Source organism: Carlito syrichta, unplaced genomic scaffold (assembly GCF_000164805.1).
Source record: "Carlito syrichta isolate Samal-C Ts95f unplaced genomic scaffold, Tarsius_syrichta-2.0.1 Scaffold304274, whole genome shotgun sequence".
NCBI lineage: Eukaryota > Metazoa > Chordata > Mammalia > Primates > Tarsiidae > Carlito > Carlito syrichta.
The window spans coordinates 790,773-797,589 of record NW_007248370.1 but is presented as its reverse complement, the minus strand read 5'-3'; positions in this window follow the sequence as shown (position 1 = coordinate 797,589).

The window sequence follows — 6,817 nt, the reverse complement described above, 5'->3', positions numbered from 1 at the left end:
AAGAGTAGGGCATGAAGAAAAAGTTCAAATGGGTTTCAGGTTTGTGTAACTTTATAACATGGTATTGACAGGTATGGATACATGAGAAGGAAGAGAGCCGTCAAGGAGGAGTTACAATTTGGTGTAAGAGACAACTGAATCTCTAAGATTGTTCAACGCCAATAGAAAATACATTTGAGCATTGCAACTAGAGAAACAATGTATTTGTGATTGGAGAAACATGGAACCCAGAGTCTGGCTTCTTAGATGCCTAACAGCAGGCTTCTAATCTTCATCAGGAATAAAATGACTGGGCTTAATACAGGCTCATAGCTGTGGACAAGGACAGAAAAGAGTCAATGTGAAGGGAGCTGTGGGAGTACTGGCAACTGGACTAGCCAAGGCCTTTACCATCAAGTGTGGATTATAAGAAACCTCAACATTCTGAAGATAAAGGTAGTGTTATAGGACCATAGACAAAATGGGGGAAATGAAAGAGGAGACTTAAATTATTTTTTGTTATGAGATTGGATTCATTCAAAGTCACTTAGGTTGTAATAATGAGGTTCATTTAAGACCTGGGACTTGCTGAAATAATATGGTTAAAGCCATGAGACATTAAGATTGTACTTGCTATAACAGAACCCGTTTGGGCTATTATTAATCTAATCTCATAAGTGCACATAATACCCAAGCAAGCAAACCAAAGCTTTGAATTCAGTTTACACTAATAGTAAGAATATCTCGTGGGCTTTTCACCGGGATTCTCTGTACTATTAAGCAATTACTAGTGGCTAGAACACTAGCCCACATGTCGCTATTTCTGGTTAGAGGATTTTCTTGCCTGCCTGACTAAATCTTCCAATTAAATGCAATGATGCTACATTCATTTCAGTTCCTCACTTACAATGCACAGTGGAAAGTATTGTCACTTGAAGTAAACAGTTTTAGGAACTGTTGAACCACACACATAGCATTGCAGTTTTTAAACGCACCCGTCAGTTATTGGATATCATTTTGTAACAAGCAAAGGTAAAACTTGGAGACAAAGAGAAGTCTTTTTTTATTGATACAGCATCACCTTTATCAACAAAGTTTACTTCGTCCAGTGACATCTTCTAACTTTTTCCTTTTATCCATCTCTGCTCATTTCATCAACAGAGTTATATTTAAATTTGTTCTATTTAAAGATCTTTTGAAATTTGTAGAACAAGTCAGGACAAATTAACATAGCTGAAGTTCCTTCTACAGTGCATTAGAAATAAATTAAAATTTAAAAGTTCTAACTAGAGTCATGAGTGTGATGAAAATAATTTGTCATGATGTTTATGGATTTTTTAAAAAAGAGATTTGTGTCTAAAAATAATATACTTAGTGGTAGAACCCGTTCTTGAATCAGTTTTGATTATTTACAGTAAATATTTTTTTCACAATGAACAATAGGATCAATATATCACTTTTCTATAAATCTCACAAATCCAATACAGAGAGATTATCACTAAAACACAGGGTAGTGATTAAGCATGCAGGCTATTAAATTCATACTATCTGAATCCATGACATAATTCCAGCATCAACTACCTTGGTAACCCTGGCAAATTTATTTATCTTGTCAATGTCTCAGATTTATCTGTAAAAAGAGAACAATAATAGTACTCACCACACAGAGTTATCATGAGAATTAAATGAGATCCTAAATTAAAGAGCTTACCACATTAGTTTAATCATTTATAAGCAAGAGCATTTTTTTGAACTCTAGAGACTATGGTAATGGTACAAGATAATGAATATATAAATATTCCAGGGGATTTAGATAAAATCATAGATAATAGTAGCTCCTTCTCAGCTTTTTTTTCCTACTAGAGTGTCATCAAGGCTATATGAGACATATTTCTAGATTTTAATGATATAATCATGGAAGTTGCTAGAAAACTCCTCTCGGTACTACAACCTGAAGTGAATAATGAAATTGAAGACCCATTATTAAGACAGAAGGATCTTCTTAGTTCTTGTAAGAAGATTTATTCATCAAAATTTGAATTGGATGAATACATGCAATCTGCTCATAAACGAAAAACATCCTCCTTGCCCCACTTCTGTATCACTCCTAGAATGTTAAGTGTCTCCAAAACTCTTTTCTTATTTTTAAATGGAGAGAAATACTTTTCTCTGTTAGACTTCTACTTTGACAATTTAATAATACAGGGCGTGTTGGGTAAAATTTGTGGTATTTTCAACTTCTTGATAATGTAAGTGATATCCTGCTCATTAAAAATAAAATATAATTCTAATTCTTTATTTTTGTGCATCTAAATCCTCCAGAATTCCACATTAGGCTACTACATTCTCTATTATTTTAGCCATGCATAAGGGTCTTAGAGAGGGAAGAAGAAATACAAACTAAAATTCTTGAGCATTCAGATAGCTTTTCGTGGCGATAGCTTCACTATTAAGACATATCAAACAAATATAATTAAGCAGAATTAACTCATACTTTTGCTCTCATTTCTTATTGGACAGCTTCAGCTTTTGGAGGCTTTCTCTCTGGTCTACAACATTTTTTTTGGTTTAATCTTTTGCTTTTAAAAAAAGGAACCAGATAATTATTTTAGTCTTGCTCTTTGAAGCCAAGAGTTATGTTCAGTGATAAAAGTTTTGGGTGCTTAATAAGATAAGAGAAACACTATTTCCCATTATGAAATTTTATAACCGCTTTTTTCTACTTCGTTCCCAAACTAAAAGCCTTATTCTTTTCCTTAGAGCCTGGCCAAAATGGGAAACTGTAAGGTTCAAATCCTGGCGTGCAGAAGAAGCATTAGGCATTGACCCTGTGGCTTCCTAATAGATCTGCAAAGTGCTTTGTTCCTGGAAATCATCCGATGAGTAGTTCAGTGCTATTGTATATCTTGTTAGAGCAGCAGAAGTGTCACAAAATGAACTAAAATCTCCCTGCAGAGTTGCTGTATCATATGCTGAGAACATTCTGAACTTTCAACAAATTCATGTTATGATCCTGGGTAGCCATGGTTAAGTCTGTATAGGGGTTAAATGAGAAATATGAGTCTGCTGCTAAGTGTCTTTTGAGAGTGACAAAGCTCTGGGCATAAAGGGGTGGAAGAGGAGGGATTCCTTCTCAGCCCTTCCAGCCCTTTCCAATTGTATCACAAACAGAAGAGATAATACAAAGGGATTCAGACATTGACTTCCCTGGAACCTTACAGCCTCAGGCGGGCCCAATGACCCCCTCTACTTTGGCTTCAACCACTCTGTAAAAGGAGGACTCTCCTATATTATAAAGTATATTGTGATAGCTAAATGACTGAGAAGGAGGACATCTCATTTGTTTTAACTATGCAATTTCCTGTCTGTCTGTCATCTATCTACCTATGTCTCTCTCTCTCTCTCTCTCTCTCCCCCCCTTCCCTCTTTCTCTCTCTCTCTCATCATCATCTATCATCTGTCTAGCACCTATCATCCGTCTATCATTTATCTAGCACTCACCTAATCTATCCATTCATTCCATCTATTTATCTAACTTATCTAGCAATTATCATCCATCTATCAAGCACTCATCATCCATCTATCACCTATCATCCATCTCTCTATTATATCCATCTAATATCTATCTATCTATCTATCTATCTATCTATCTATCTATCTATCATCTGTCAATTATTTATCATCGATCTATCATCTATTCATCTATCCATTGATTGATTGATTGATCTATGTATCTATCAATCTATCTAAAACAACAAATTTTCTTCCTGGCTTTTAAAATATTCAATTCAATCTCTCCATTCTTTTTGTTGAGAGGGTGGGAGGATGATCAGGTTTTGGATTTCATCATGGCTAACAACAATTGCTAGCTGTGTACCAGAATGTCCTGAAAATAGAGGTTCTCATAGTCCCTGAACCTGTGCTCCTCTATACTTAGTTTTCCATTATGCTTTGGGTCATGGAAACTACACCCCAGAAGCTCAGCACAGCTACTGAGTCTCCTTAAGACAGGCTGGAGCCAAACCTGGGCCCTCAGGGGTATTCTACCTACAGAAAGGGAAGGCTTCCCCATCCTCAGACTCTTTCCAGATGTAGTGTTAGAGGAAATTACCCTCTGATAGAGCCTTTGGTTATCTGGGAATCTTCTTGAGTTCCACTGAGTCAACAGTACGGAGAGTTTGTAGACTTTGCCAATGGCACTGACAATCATCTTGCAAGATGGAACTTGGTGCAACACTCTGCTTCCCAGCCTTTAGCCAGAATGCCCTAATAAAAGAGACAAAAAAAAAATAGACTTGGCCAAGCTTAAGGCAGTTGTCTTAACACTGAATGCCCTGGTCAACAAATGGTCCCATCTTCACATTTCTTATAAACTATTAGGCCATTACGTAAAGACTGTCACTTTCGGGTAAAAAGTTCTAGGCATCTGTTGCCTCACAGATACCCAAAATATAAATCAAAATCACACGTTTCTGCATATACTATGACCACAACTGGTCTTGCCAGGATATTCTTTTTTCCTTTTGGAATTGTAAACATTACTGATAATAAACAAGACACACATTTTTTTTTCAAAATACATAATGCTGGGCCCTTGGAGGAAGCATTCAATAGAACTTTTATGTCCCTACCAGATCCCAGATAGCTGATTTAACTGAAAGACATTATAGTTTCCTCAAAAACTCCTTTTCAAATTACTATCCGATAGATAACACCTGAAATGAGCCTCTATGCTTCCCCAAGTCTTAACCTAGCTTCATAAATGTTTGATCTTTTCCCCTTCCCATAAGGACTGGAAGCCAGATTGAAGGCATATGGAATCCATTAACCATAGATTGTATCACAGCCTAGGAAGCTGCTCATCCGGCATGAGATAAATTTCAACCTACATTTTTACAAAAAACATAAAACAAAGACCTGTTAAGTGCAGCTGTACCTCTTTCTGTTGACTGTCTCATTACTATTGGTCTGGGTGCTTTAATCTGTTTACAGTTCTGAGGTCCAAACCCTTTAAATAAGTCATTGTTTCAGCCAAGCACAGCAAATGCTAAGCCCCCTCTCAACCTAAGAGAGTATCTCCTTAAATAGGATGCCTTCCAGGTGATGTCACCCTGGCTTAGGAGCTCACCGCTGGAGATGCTGTTTTCTCAGAGGATATGGCCCCAACCAACAACTTTACCCATGGAGATGACTTCACTCCCTGCAGCAGAGATGACTTCACTTGGACATTAAAATCTCCATGCTATGATACTCAAGAACTGCCTTTTGAGAGGCACCAGTTGGGCATAGAACAGTTTTGCTTTCCTCCTTTGAAATTAGGGATTCAATTATGTTTTCAAGCTTGCTGTCTGCTTAACCCATGATCTAGGTATACGTCTTGCTCTGTGCCACGGATAGGACCTACACTCCCATGCTTAAAGGGAAAACTGGTAGCGTTTATTACTCTCTGTGACATTCTAAAAATGAATAGAGATTATTGCTTTCCCTAAAAGTCACCTGCATCATCTCAGTCAACTTCTTGAACCTCAGGAAGAGGACCAACTACTTCCCTCCATCATGAACTACTGTCCTGCCTCTCCAGTCATAATCACTCTTTCGCCTTGATTATACACAAATATTACTAATCTTCACATATATTATACTAACTTGATCTTAGCGTATTTCTAACACATTTCACAAGTCCATCAAAATGTTGTTACAGAGTTTCAAAAGTTTCAGGTACATTTTCCTAGCTAATGCCATATAAATGGGAAAATTAGTTCCAGGAATGACCACAATAACACCTTATAAGTATACTTGTGTTCTTCCTTTCTGCTGTCATAATAAAATGGTTTTTTATGCTGTTTAAAGCAACTTATGCTCTATTATTTAAACGTTTCCATTGTCATCATCCTAAAGTTTTCTTAATGTGATGTCAAAACATCAGAGGACCAGTTGCATTATTCGTATGTTTTTATATTTTAGTTTGTTTTGACATCTCTGGGGCACTTTGCTGGCTGGGAAGAGACTGCCACTCTCAGGGGTAGCAAGTTCCTACAGAAAGTAAGCAACTTGTCACTAAGCCTGCCTTTCATATAGAAGCCTAACCACCTCCTGCACCTAATTTTCACATACCAAGTCAATATTTCCCTTATCTATTTCATCCCAGGGCAAGATACCCGGCAACCTGGGAGACTCCTTAGTCCCCAAAGTCTGCTGGAATTACTTAAACTAGCTAATCCTAAACTGTTTCCCCCGCCCTGCCTTGCCTTTCCTACAGAATACACCATAAAAGCCATGCCCTTTGCCCACCCCTCGTTCCCTTCTGCCTCCTGACCAACACTGGCGTTTCCCCCTGTGAATTAATTCTGGAGTATTTCTGTTACTATGTCTTAAAACCCATTAATCTTTTCTCTACAATGTCTAATCTGCTGTCAATACCACTGCTATGAACTGAATATTTGTGTTCTTTCTCAAATTTATATGTTGAAACCATAACCCACGACGGATTCTTTCTAATCCAATGTGATGGCATTTGGAGGCAGGGCCTTTGGGAGGCAATTAGGTTTAGATTAGGTCATAAAGGTAGAGTTCTCATGATGGGATTAGTGCCCTTGTAGGAAAGGACTAGAGAGCTAGCTTGCTTTCTCTTTCATATGAGGATGCAGCAAGATGATGGATGCCTGCAAACCACAGAAATGGCCCTCCCCACTTGTTAAATCTGCTGGCTCCTTGATCTTAGACTTTTCAGGCTCCAGTACTGTGAGAAACAAATGTTTGTTGTTTAAGTCACCCAGTCTATGGTAATTTGTTATGGTACACCAAGCTGATTAAGACACCCACCTAATGTATACTTTAT